This window comes from Lepisma saccharinum, chromosome 17, assembly GCF_977018435.1.
Source record: "Lepisma saccharinum chromosome 17, izLepSacc3.1, whole genome shotgun sequence".
Lineage (NCBI taxonomy): Eukaryota > Metazoa > Arthropoda > Insecta > Zygentoma > Lepismatidae > Lepisma > Lepisma saccharinum.
The window spans coordinates 9,634,327-9,648,066 of record NC_139245.1 but is presented as its reverse complement, the minus strand read 5'-3'; the positions used below and the strand labels follow the sequence as shown (position 1 = coordinate 9,648,066).

Genomic DNA, 13,740 nt, shown 5'->3' with positions numbered 1-13,740 from the left:
TATAGTACATTCCTGCTAAAATTAATTACCACTACACACTATTTAAATTAGATATTTGTAGGATTTCGGGGGGCCTCAGCCCCCTTAGCCCTCCCCCTGGCTACGTGTCTGCGATGGAGGTGAATGTGAAGCATCTTTTTCACTGAACTTTAAACCTGAAAAGCTACCCTCCCTCTCTCTCTTCCGACGTTTACGGCGAAGTGGCTAAAATAAAAACACAATCTTGTTGTTAATCTTGTTAGTAGCTGGCTCAATAGATGGCACCACTAGTAGAAAGGATGATTTTACATGCTGAGCACGCTGTAACAACAAGAAACGTTCGGTAGATGGCAGCAGCTACGCTCACGCAGGCAGGTTTCCGTAAGTTCAAGCCTTTGAGCGGTTCGGTTCGGTCAGTTGCTGTCGAACTTCCCCGGTGGTGGCCGTGCGTTTGTTAGTGTTGGGATAAGTGCTTTGGACAAGTCGGGTGAGAGGACTGTTTTTGTTTTGGTGCGGGTTGAGTGAACCAAGCTGTGAAGTTGAGATCATTTGGTCTGGACTCTGCGAGATTGTTTTCTGGCTAATTACGCAAAGGTGAGTTGGCCTTACATATTCTTTTGAGTGAAGTGCATTTAAAGTGTTTTGAGTAAGCGATTCAGGTGTCATCTTTGATTCTTAGCGTAACTAAAGCTACAATAGTGATGTAGTGTGCGTGGTACAGGGACTGTGATTCAATATTCGGTCTTCTAAAACAAGTCAAACTTGTACTGAGTGCTTTAAAATAGTACGAGGCATGTTCATCGTTGTATTTATGCCCCGTTCGACTGTGATCGTAACAAGCATACGTGTGGTGCTTATTTTGTTCGTTGCTACAGATGTCCGTGAATAGATTGAAGTTTGTTATGTAGGGAGATGTACCTCCCCCATGACACGACTAAACATGTTGCTGGCTTCAATGTTTACGCATATAGTTTTGTGCCTCTTTCATCAAATCGATGCACGATTTCGTTACCGAAGGTTCCAGTTTCAACAAGTCTTACCTTGCGTTCTTTTGCGAGGTTCTCTTCATCAATTCATCTTCGTCGTCGCGGTTACCTTAATGCACACAAAAGATAAAATACAATACGAATTATTCCCCAAGTTGTACTTAATAGACGAGATTCGGTAATTGAATAGTACGTGGTTTACAAGGACGTATTTAGGGGGTTAAGGGGACCGGACCCCCCCCGAAAGACTTACAAATTACAAAAATTAATGCTTGTTCCTTAATCAAAGGTTATTTATTTTCGCCAAACTTATTGGAAGGCAAGTATTATAATGTAATCTTTTGAATGACAGTGGCAAAGTAGATTTATGCAAGATTTATTAATTACTTGTACTTGTTATGTTACTTGTAACGTAACATTCACAAAATATCATCAGGAACTTGACTTTTCGTCAACCGGATCTAACAACCTTTTTTTATATTTAATAAATATACAATTCTTTATCTATTGACATTAATATCCTTACGAGGTCAGTTTTATTTGCTCAAATTTTCCCAACCTTAACAATACGTAAGCTAGATAATGAATACATGCTGTTATAGCACTATTCTTATACAGTCCTTTTACCTATTCATGTAATAAAAATATAATATTAATTAATTTGAATATTTTAATTAATTTATTGTAATAATCATTTTTTGTTTAAACATTAGTATTATTTAGACACACTTGAATCGGACCCCCCCCCCCCGAATCTTCCATCCGCCTCGGAGGCCAAGGGCGCTAAAAAATTTCAAGGTTGATTTCTGTCGTGTCTTTTCGTCTGTGAGTAGCCCTTCTTGAATTTTCTGAATATCCTTTGAGACTTCTACAAAAATGTGGATAACAAAGGAATTCCTTGATTTTCCTCACTGTTGTGGAGGAAGTATATTGTAAATTATTGGTGCACGCAGGACTTTTTTTTCGGATGGGGCTAGAATTGAAGAGATGGATATTACATACCTGCGTTGTAGGGAGGGGGCATGGACGTCCGGAAGGGGGCACCGCCCCCCCCCCCCGGTCCACCTAAAAAGTATATATTTCACACATAATTTCATTTGTCACAGAAATTTGTTAATTATTATAAGGGTGTTGTAGGAACATGATAATTTCAGACTAAAGCAGTGTTTTATGAGGGGGCATCCACGGACGTTCGTTGGATTTTTTCCAGGGAGGGGCAAGCAAGGTAATTTTTTCCCAGGGGAGCAAAGGACATATTTTCCTCCAAAATAGTGATGCCCCTCAAAAAAACACTATTTCAGTCTGAAATTATCATGTTTCTTCAACGAATTTATAATAATTAACATAAATTACTGTGATTGAAATGAAATTATGTGTGAAATATATAATTTTTAGGGTCTTCCGAACGCCCATGGGGGCATCGCCTTCATTATAAATCGACGACGTTACCACTACGTCACCGAGGAGTGTGTGTGTAAGGGCGCCAGTAGAGTTTTTCTCCGGGGGCCAGGGTCACAGAAACTTTTATTATTATTGCTATGATTGTTGCTAATATTATTACTACCACTACTTATATTTTTCTAAAAAATTACATGCATTTGTAATTTTCATATACATTTGCATAACTGTATACTGACAGAAAGCTGTTTTTATAGTTAGATAATCAGTGTAAAATAGATTGTAAGCTTAAATGTAACCCTACTTCAAATATTAATAATAGTAATAATAGTTGCTGTAACTTACAGCCAGTGGCGGCGATTGGTTTACGAAACCTGAGGGGGGGGCAAAGACAGTATATTTCACTTTGTAGATAAGGTTTAGCATAATGCGAAGCAAAAGTGGCGAGAAGTAGAGGACAACTGCACCCCTCCTCGCCCCCTCTGATCGCCGCCACAGCTTACAGCCTATAAGTCACAGAAAACAACATTTTTGTTATAAAATATATCTACAACTTCCAGAAATCTCAGGGGGCAAGTGCCCCCCGACCCCTCCCTGCGGGCGCCCTTGTGTGTGTGTTGCACCTTCTTTTATGAACACAGCACAATATTTTGTGTAGTTCTTATGATGAACACAATAAAACCGACTTGAAAAGGGCCGGAACTATTCTTCCCCCCCCCCCCCCCAAAAAAAACCTGTGTGTGTTGTTATATGCTCACATGCTTTTCTGCAGTCAGTCTGCATTCTGCACGTTCCAAAAATTCAAATAACAATTTGGGTTTACTCCATTATAATAATGAGGCATTTTGTGAAAATATGTTCATACATACGTCTCCGTGCTCTAATTCTGTTTTAACGATTAGGTGGTGACGGTAAGGTTTGGTTCACTGTATTGCGATTTCCGAATTGGATAAAGAAAAATCGTTTTTCTACAAAAGTGGGAAGGGTAAGTTTATTGAGCTTTTGGAACCTTTCGCTGCGATCTTCCGCTTTACTGATGCATGTCGGGAACCTCCTTTCGCTGTCAAGTGCATTTCTTCAGCCTCATTCTTGCAAGGCGGGGGAATAGTTGCAATCTGAATGATGATCAGACGTTCTCATATCTCGGTTTATGAATCTTTGTCGGGAATCTATCGTACGATCGCAGGCGTTGTTATGCTGGGATGTTTCTGCATTGCCTGCATCTGATTCCATGTCAACTCATGAAGGTGTTGGACAGTGGCGTGCCCGGAATAGTAATTTGAGGGCAGTGCGGTTCGCGAGAGAATTTTCACGGTGGACGAAATGCTTTCTGAACTCTCCATGGGTGGTCTTGGTACTGATATTTTCCTTTCCTCATTATATCTTCCTCTCTTTGTTTCTCTTTCGTTCTCTCTCCATTTTCTTTCACTTTCTTCAACCAAATTTCTCTTTCTTTCTACCGTTTTCTTCTCTTTCTATCATTTTATTTTTTTCTATCATTTTCTTTCTTTTTTCTTTCATTCTCTCACTTCTTCTTTCTTTTCTTTCCATCATTTTGTTTTTCTTTGTATGATTTTCTTTTTCTTTCTATCCCTTTCTTCTTTCTTTATATCAATTTCTTCTTTCATTCTCTGACTTCCTTCTTTATTTTCTATATCATTTTGTTTTTATTTTTCTCATTTTATTTTTCTTTATATCATTTTCTTCTTTCTTTATATATATTTCTTCTTTCATTCTCTCACTTTCTTTCTTTTCTTTCTATCATTTTGTTTTTATTTCTATCCTTTTCTTCTTTCATTCTCTCACTTTCTCCTTTTTCTTTCTATCATTTTCTTTTTATTTCTATCCTTTTCTTCTTTCTTTATATCAATTTCATCTTTCATTCTCTCTTTCTTCTTTCTATCATTTTGTTTTTCTTTTTATCATTTTCTTTTTCTTTCTATCCTTTTCTTCATTCTTTATATCAATTTCTTCTTACATTCTCAATTTTCTTTTTCTTTCTATCATTTTCTTCGTTCGTTCTTTTTATCATTTTCTTCTCTTTTCTTTTCTATTAACTTCTGCTTTCTTTTCTTTTTCTATCATTTTCTTTCTTCCTACTTTCTCTGTCTACCTTTCCTTCACTTTCCAGTTTTCCCTTTCTTCCTCCATATCTATCTCTCTCTCTCTCTCTCTCTCTCTCTCTCTCTCTCTCTCTCTCTCTCTCTCTCTCTCTCCGTCACTATAGGATTTCCAGGCGTCCCGTTTTCCGTTCAGCTGTCCCGTTAAGCTCTTTAATTACCGACAAATGTCCTCAGGGTAGGTTTTTGTCCCGTATTTTAATCTTTGAGATTCAGCCTGGCCTCATTCTAGGTAACTTCTTGTGCATTATCAAATTTTGATTTGATTTTTGTTATACAGGGTGTCTCATAAGTAATAGCGCAAACTGACACAGGTGAAAGTACACGTTAATAGAAGCAAAAAAGTGTCAGTAAGCATGGGTCTGCAAACGAGCCGTTTTCGAGATAATTGCGAATGTGTGATTACAAGCCGCCACTGACTTCATTGTTTGTAAACGTCGTCCTAGTGGGTAAAATGCTAATAATGTGTGCGAATGTGTGGTTACAAGCTGTCATTGATTGCATTTTGTAAACACAGAGTGCTTTAATCCCTGCGCGGTCCGAGGTTTGCTCTTTGTTTACAAAACAGAACATTTCCGAGAGGTGGCGTTGCAATCAAACAGAACATTCGACTGGGAAAAGCTCAAACGAACAGTTACTAAGACAGTTCCATGCCTACGCCCATTGACATGGTCTACTAAAACAGAATTGGAAACTTAAAATTCCTGGACACGCGATTAAATTTATACTGATTAATATGTGTAGTGGCGGCGAAGGAGTTCCAAAACTGGGGGGACGGGGGCAAGATGACTAAACTTGAGGGGGCAAGGGCAGTTTAAATTCCCTTTAAGAGATAAGGTTTAGCATAGTGCAAAAGGTGGGGGGCAACTGTCCCCCCGCCCCACTAATCGCCGCCACTGTTGCAGAACTAGAACTTTTAACGAGGATGCGCCACTGTTGCGAACCAGACTAGCCAAACGCTTAGTTTTGAAAAGGTTCAGTGAGTATTTTCTTGCTTAAGTAATGAAGTAAATGTACTACTTTTTATTAACCAGCCGGCTAGTTGGAACATCTGCCTCAGCACATGTGCAATGACAATTTCCTCCCACACCAGCAGCAACAATGAATGCATTGTAATCAGCTGTATTATTTCCACCTGCTTTGCTGAGGTAAGCGACCACGCATCGAGTCCCCATTGTTCTTGTCTCACGACATAGGGAGGGGGGGCTCCCCCATATGCGCACGTGTTCGTCACGCTTGGTAGGTTATGCATAAGGGATAAAGTGTGGGTGTATTCTGAATGCACATAAATTTTCCGGTACAAACAGGGTTCATTTGCTTCTCGTTTTTTCTACCAGTCCTTCTCCCCAAGAGATCGAATCGAGAGCTTTGGGGGTCATGGGCTCCCGCGGCGGAGGTCAAGGAGGGTCAGAGCGGTACCTTCCCCCTGGACCAAATGTAGAAAATGCCATCCTGATCAATTCTATTCCGCATCCACTGCAAGAACGAAGTTTATGTAAACAGAACCACGTGACTTCTGGGAAATACTTTCCTGTTTTATAGTTCGGGTCTTACCTTGTGACGTTCCTTTCAGATTCCGGGCTAATACGTCACGGTAACCGGACCAATCCCACAACCGGAAGGGTTATGAGAATCTCCTTCATATAACAGCTACATTGGGCTTTCTCGGGACGTGATTACCAAAAAGAAATGCTTTAATCACAAGGTTTATTTACACCTTATTACTAACGCACGTTCAATAACACGAAATCACTATAAACATTCACCAGGATCAAACTCAATGTCAAGATTTTTAACGTTAATGTTAGAATGTTAGTTCTTGAAGAAGATTACATTTTGTGTCAAGTATACATCACATATTATAACTTCTCCTGACTATTTATAATTCGTTCCTAAGGAAATATAACAAATAATTTGAAAACATACAGATGTTTTGATTACTATCCATGAAACATATTGCGGTTCTTGGTTAGTAAAATGTATATAAGTAGACGCACTTTACAGAATCTTCTATTACTTTTATTCTTAATTATTGTAACTAATTAATGACTATTTTAGTCTGAATTAAAATGATACTGCAGTGAGAACCGAAAGAATCAGTTCAGTACTATGTAGAAAAAATGTATAAACGGTGGAGTTTATTCGTAAGATTGCACATGTTTAAACAGACAGATCAATTCTCTTCATCCCTTGACCTGAAGATTTAAAAAAAAAAGTAGTGGTGCTTTGAAACACTCCTTCATGTCAAATCTGCCTGCCCTGTAAACGCAAGAGTTTGCTTACTTCGCCATCTAGCGATTAAAAAACAAAGCCACAAGGCTCTGTGAGTGGTGTTAATGGAACCTACTTTTCTCACTTTGGACACAGTGAATCTGTAAACACTTTATGGCATTAGCGGGGTGTGTCCTGCTCTACATCCAGCGTGGACCACCTCTAACCTCGCTTGTAGTGTTTTCATAACTTGGCAACAGGACAAATAGAAACTAAACTCTAATGTGGTTTCTCTCGTGCCAGACTGTTTGCCCATGATGTAGACACAACGTTGCCAGCTACAGACCCTTCTCACCCACTACATGGTCTGGTGCATTAGTTCCAAGGTCTCGCGGCCATTTGCCGAGAATAACTTATGGAAAAACTTGAGTTCGACACGGTGCCGCAGGAACAGGGAGGATACAACCTACCTTTTCACCCACATAATATCCCTAATCCTATTAGGGATTTAGGGATTTTATGCAAGAGGTTCCAATAAATCTTAATTTCCGAAATATGTGAAGCTATTGAACAAGTTTTAAGCTCACTTGGAGGCTAAAGAAATGGAAAGGTCAAGTAATCGAGATCGTGCTATGTAGTGCGGTCAACGCAACGGAAACTTCTGGGAATAATGATCCCACTGAAAGTCGAGGGTCTCAGTTATCGCACCAAACTCAAACACCTTCTTCGTCAAGCGCTGTATTTCTTCTTCTGCTGACGTCAGGCTACATTTATTGTATTTATGTTGAGAGATTCAAACCTAACCTAGCCACGAAAACATTCCGCGCTTGCGTCAGAAGATGAAACGTCGCTTGACCAAGAAGGTGTTTGAGTTTGGTGTGATAAGTGAGACGAGGAAGTCAATGTCGTTGTTACAGACCATAGTGTCCCGTGACTGTATACATATTCTCAGAGGGAAGGCGGGGGATTAGAACTGATTTGGAAATGTTCACTCGGAGGAATCAACCCAAACATTGCATGCACACACACCATTCGCGATTAAAATTACCACCTGAGCGCTAGTGTCGCTTCCAATATGGCCGCTCTATGTAGGATAAATCTTTGTTTACATTCAGCAGTAGTACGAAACAGCAGCATGTTGTCATGGCTGGTATGGTAAAAATGTTTAAATTACGTGGTATTTTTAAATATTGCGAATGCGATGTGAATTCCAGGAATTCTAACGAAGGTGAAGCTGTAATGAGAACGAAGCATTTAATTATGACAGGCAAAAATATCACGGAAAACTCAGACGAAACTAATGTATATGCACTGCTTCTTCAAAGCAGTGCTGCATCATCTGCACCTCATGTTGTAACTGGGGTTCTCGGAAATTGTTTCAAAATAAAGACATTGAAATTGACCTACACTTGAAAAGCTGGCAGGAGAAAATTGCGAACATATCGTTTGCAGTTCTTTCTCGATAATATTCACGATTTCATGACCAGGCTATCCTCACTGAAAAAGGACATCGAATGAAAGAGCAACATTAGCATGTCCATTTTCATTTTCTGGTTACATTTGACATTAATTCATTCTCAAACTAGTTTCATCTTCTCTCGACTTGCACCTGTTCCAAATTTCACACACATATAATACATAGATGCATTGGGTAAGACGCTTCATGACTTTTCGAAAAAGAAAAAAGTTTTATTTATAAAGTACAATTTAAAATTTTACTTCTCTCGAAAAATAAAAAGAGTGGACTCGTGCATTCTTCGTAATTTCCTTGTCGAATTACAGTGATATTCCCCATGCCAGAATCTTCTGTCAATCAATTACATTTTCCCTGATTTATTTACAAATTTCATTTTGTCGATTCCACGAGGTGGAAACACTTCTAACTCATAAAACGATTTAGAGCACAAAAAAACAGTAGACCTTACTCTTTCGCATATTCCCCATGCTTTAAACGACTTCAACACAACGTATCCTACTTAGACTAGTTCCTGAAAGTCCCACCAGATGGCATATCGGTTAATTTTAATCGCGAATTGCCATTGTATCACCATGGAAGGGCAGTAGATAATGTTGGAGTGGAGTGAGTGCCCAAAAGCGAACGTTCAGGACAATGTTGTTGGAAAAGGCCAAAGAAACCGAGATGGTAATTGGAAGGCTTCCCGGTGACCGTTGCTGATGTCGATTCGTTCCTCGTCCGGATTACGGTAAACACACCGTAAAACGTATCGGCAATGATAGCTGGTGAAAGTCCTACAGCGCATGTGTTCCTATACTGATAATATGTACGTGAGAACCTCGGGTAAATAGCCTATCGGCGATAAAGTACCGTTACGCCAGCGGATAATTTGTCAAAAAAACGTCCGAGGCTTGTTCCTCCACCATTACGTAAGCCTTAACTTCCACACAATCGGCGCGTTTAATTGCAGTGTAAATTTACATCCTGCCGTGCACAATCTGTTAGAATAGCCATAACTGGAAATTTCAAAACCGGACAGTTTCCCTGCTTCTTAACTTTATATTCTGTGCTCACTATTCGATATAACTTGCATGCGTGTTAAAGTTTAAGTCAATTGCTTGTCGATATAGGTTTATCTGGACTGGACCTGCCATTTAAAGAAGGTTGCGAACCACTTTGAAATGTACCGACAAGGCAGCGACGTAACTACGTATAGTTGTTCTCAGATACGAATATGGTTGAATGGGGTTAAGTGAAGAGCATAATGAATCTGATAGTTCAATCATTGTAAAGGCACACGAAACCCAAAATGTGTCATTTGAAAAAAATATGTATTTTTTTTACTCCAGTGACATATTTATGTGCATAAGCTTCTCATGATGAATTTTTTATGCATCAAAGTACACAAAGAAATGCATAAAAGGGTACTTTTATCATCTGATGTTCCATGTTATGCCTCAATCGAACAGATCAGACAAGATGACTTCAAACAAATTAAAATTAGATATTTAACTGTGACAATTGAGGTACAGTGCGATCCATGAGTATTTACCGTGCAAATTGTCCATCACCACGTTCGTGCACTTTATTTGACCCGATAAGTGCTTCAAGAATTAAAAGAAAACTCAAAACAAGCTGTTGTCAACTTCTGCACCAGCATACATAAAAATCCAAAGCTTAAAAACACATAGGATGTAATTAAAATAGTCATGGACAATTTGCACGGCAGTACTTATGGATCCCACTGTACTAAAAGTGCTTCAGCCTTGATTTTGTGCATTTTGAGTTCCGTGAAGTTAATTGAACACCAATTATAGCAGCAGTGGACAATTTGCCAAATGTAGCATGAATAATTCTGGTAGTAAACCATCATGCACAACTTGGAGAACAAATGAATCACCACACACGTCCAAGCTTTTAGACCCACTTTAGACGAAAGCATTTTCGTAAGCATTTTTCGTAACATTTATGCCATGACTAAAAAGCTACCGTGTAAAGTGAGACATTTTATGGCATATTTCATGGCATTTCTCAAGGATAGCATAACCAATCGGAAGCGACCTCTAGGTCACGAGTGCAGTTGTAATGGCGGCCACGTGAGATGCAAACAATGTGCCACTTCACATTTTTAAAAGCCGATAACTATTGTACCGAGAGGAATAACGTTTCGTATAAAACGTTATTTGGTACAAAACAATGGCGCTGCTTAAATACATACTTTACAACGTTTACTGTGCACGTATGGAAGAATATTTTAGTTGTTTCAATTGTAAACACCGTGCACTCGCCATATATGGTGTAACTGGACGTGCCTTTCGTGCTGTATGTATTATACATTGTAATCGCAAAAGCTAACCGAATTGTTACATGAAATGCTTTGGTGTAAAGTACAGTGGGATCCATGAGTATCACCGTGCAAATTGTCCACGACTATTTTCATTAATTTTTATCTTACATCCTATGAGTAATTAAGCGATGGATTTTTTATGTATGCTGGTGCAGAAGTTGTCGATAGCTTGTTTTGAGTCTTCTTTTAATTCTTGAAGCTCTTTTTGGGTCAAATAAAGTGCACGAATATGGTGATGGACAATTTGCACAGTAATACTCATGGATCCCACTGTACTATCTGCTATAAGATTTTTGGAAGTATTTACATTTATGCTAGCAAAATGTTGGAAATGCTTTCGTCTAAAGCCGGCCTAACACTATGTACAAAGAAACTGTTGCCAAGTTCCATATTAAACAGGTACCGTATTCCCAAACGCAACACAAGTGGCCCACATCGACTGTGCGGTCTCAGAAATTAACACGCACATTTATCTTTTTAAAAAGAGTATTGCATGCGTTATGTTCGACAAGCGTCACACACGTGTCACTTGACCGTTAGACAAGATGTTCGGACTTGTTACAGATGGGTATGCATGGTCGTGCTGTGTTGCTGCTGGGCAGACAATATGTCCCTGTGTAAAGAGGTCAGCCTGCGATTGACGTAGATCGCAAGGTTTTGCCTCGCACAAGTAACGGCATTCGCTCACAGAAGTCCTCTCCGCGTGGGTGCTTGAATGCTTGCCAGCACCGTTATTGGTAAAGCAAACAGAGGCAAACCTTGTTTACATATTGACCACCGTGGCGCAACATTCTGCAACTTCACCTTCGTTCGTGTTCCAGAAAATTTCTGGTCGGAAAACATCGGAAGCGTATTATTTTTATCAATTTCTTTGTTTTACTAGGCTATCTTCATTTTTCAAGTTTGTAAAGCCCCAATCACACGGAACTGGATATCCAGTGGAGAAATATGACGTGTTCTAATTGCTACTGGCTTTCCTCGACTGGATTCTGTGGAACAGCCAATCAGAGCAAAGTTTGACCATGTGAAGATAATCTGTGAGTTTGCAAAGTAGAGTTTTTTTGTGTGTGATTTCCGAGTGCTGGCTGTTTTTGTTAGTTTCTCCCTTTCTCGATAAAAAAGTTAATTTTTAGGTATTTATTCAAAACTATGAGATGTGTACGTGACAAATACGATTAGCTGAAAATGAAAACCCTTATTATTACAAGCGTATTAAATGTTTGTTTCGTTTCTTTGTGAATAAATCCAGCTACTGTCATGTATGAATGTGCATACCCGAGTTCATCAAAAAGCTTGTTCGGTATGTATTGATTACCATATTGTTTTCGAGCCAATTTCTAATCCATACTTTTCTTTTTTAATTTTTAATAAAAGCACAAAGCAGTAATTCTCTTACAACATTCTTCAAATTGCCTCGTCCATCTTTACAGATTGTCTGCTCTGTGCAATGTCTTATGGGACCAAAAGTCTATCGACAAGTACGATAACAAGTAGCCTATCGTGTGAGGCGAACACTAGCTAATGGGTAGCCAGTCCAGCGCCAACTAGGTCTTTCCTACTGGAAATCCAGTTCCGTGAGATTTTGGCTTATCTTGGAAGTAAATGTTCATTTCCAGGTGGCGGGGGGCGACTGGCTTGTTCGACCCCACCCCCTCACTTCGATCATGGTGTCATGTACAGTCACCTGTATTAAAAATGGGTACCTAGATCCTGAAGCGAGCATTTCAGGATCTAGGAGTCACAGTTTTATTGCAGGTCACTGTACATAAAATGGTGACACAAGGTACAACACAGTAGAAAGCCCTCGCCGATAACTTACTGATTAACGCTGACTGCTTGAATCAAAGGTATTTTTTGGGGGGTACCCTGTAGTGTAAAGCCTGGTATCCTTTTGTATTATCAAGTATATGACTCCAGTCTAGAAACCAAAGGCGTTGGAAGGACAATAAGGGGGGAACCCCCGAATGTATCCTAACCTCCACCCGCATACATTCGAGGGTATGCGCATGTCCCAGTGCCTCTGTGAAAAAACTGGGACGGCAGTTGCTCGTTTTACGGTTCCCCCGTTATTGTTACGCTCCATTACTTTATTTGAAATTTGCATTTTACATAAATCTGGAAATAAAAATTTGACAATTACAATAATATTTAATAACATAATATATAACATAAATATAATTTTGTATAATTACATTGGTATCAGTACAGTACAATGTTAATACATCTATACCTTTTATTTTTTACATGAACCTTAGCTGGAATATGTTTAAAATACGATATAAGTATTGTGTGTATGTATGCATTGTTTAACATATACCGGATTTCGGGATCCGAAATCTATAGTGTTGAGAGCTCACGCGCCCTGCATATTACAATTTTCTTGCTACAAATAGTGCATAGGGAGCCAGAGAGCGACAGTAGATCAGCATGTGGTTTAAGACCATTGATTTGAGTTATATTAATTCAGTTGGATGGGTATGCTTCACCTCAGAGGCTAGGTGTTCCGCTGTCGGTCTCCAGCTCCCATATTTTGAAGATAGTTTGATGCGATTATGCGTGGTCAGTTCCCATTTGGAATTGTAAAATGTGTGTAGTATTGTGTGTGTGGAAGAAAGTTACCTGCTGCCTTGTATATCTGTTTGCTGAAATGAATACACTTCAGCAGAAAGCAGCATAGTAGATATGAATTATTGATTGATAAAATAGAGTTAGTACAATACAAAAGGTAAAAGTATTTGAAATATTAATGAATGTAATTTTGAATGAGATTTATGGATTATAATTTATAAATGGATTGTATGATATGTAGTTTAGAGAATAACGCCGGAGTACCGACGTTTGAATGGTAGCTGGTGTGCCAGCTAGATGTTGTGAGTTTGTTTTGAAGCCATTTCTCTTTCCATTTAATCCTTATGTCTTACTCCTGGTAATCGGACGGGACGAATTCTTCTCCGCTCTGAGGCCTCCCTTCGTCCAGTGGAAACCACACAGTGCCTTCGTCTGGAAACATTGGTGGGTGCTTCCTCCTCACCTTCCTCCTCTACAGGAGTAGGAGGCAAAGCACGAGAAGTAAGGGGCCTTCCAGCAGTTCCTCTCCTGGTTTCCATGGCAGATTGGGTCTGTGGTATGTGTATTGGCTGGGGTGGTCGCCTTTGCTGTTTCTCGAATCTTCCCAGCTCCTCCAAAGACACGGCGTCTGCGAGTGCCTTGAATCTTCCTATCTGTTGCTTAGATAGCAGGATT

At 39.4% G+C, this 13,740-nt stretch overlaps 1 protein-coding gene across 1 annotated transcript in view; it reads left to right on the top strand.

Moving 5' to 3' along the window:
* Positions 1–354: 354 nt before the first annotated feature.
* Positions 355–13,740, top strand: part of LOC146001516 (uncharacterized) — a 179,375-nt gene continuing 165,989 nt past the window's right edge. Inside the window, exon 1 of the mRNA XM_083138911.1 lies at positions 355–573. The gene's annotated coding sequence lies outside the window, so the exon portion shown is untranslated. The remainder of the gene's footprint in view (positions 574–13,740) is intronic.